The sequence below is a fragment of the Sinocyclocheilus anshuiensis genome, unplaced genomic scaffold (genome assembly GCF_001515605.1).
Source record: "Sinocyclocheilus anshuiensis isolate Anshui unplaced genomic scaffold, SAMN03320099.WGS_v1.1 scaffold86, whole genome shotgun sequence".
Lineage (NCBI taxonomy): Eukaryota > Metazoa > Chordata > Actinopteri > Cypriniformes > Cyprinidae > Sinocyclocheilus > Sinocyclocheilus anshuiensis.
The window spans coordinates 690,080-690,378 of record NW_015547662.1 but is presented as its reverse complement, the minus strand read 5'-3'; positions in this window follow the sequence as shown (position 1 = coordinate 690,378).

The following is a 299-nucleotide window of genomic DNA, read 5'->3' as shown; positions in this document are numbered from 1 at the left end:
CGTGGGTTTCGCATATGGATCCGGTGGAGGGAATGTAGACGGGCGCGTCCCTATCTACTTCCTTAACCAGTAGATCCAGCGCCCACTCTCGGGGTTCGGAAGCCCGCGCTTCCTACTTCCCCCCGGGTAGAGGGCGCGACGCTCCGCCTGTCTTTCTCTGAGGAGATTGATACGGAGGGCGTCGAAGAGCTCGCCAGTTGCACAAACATGAGTTACACAAACATGAGTTACACAAGCATATTATGCCTGATATTATAATAAGCAGCATCAATGGGGAGCGGAGCTCGCGCAGTCGGCTC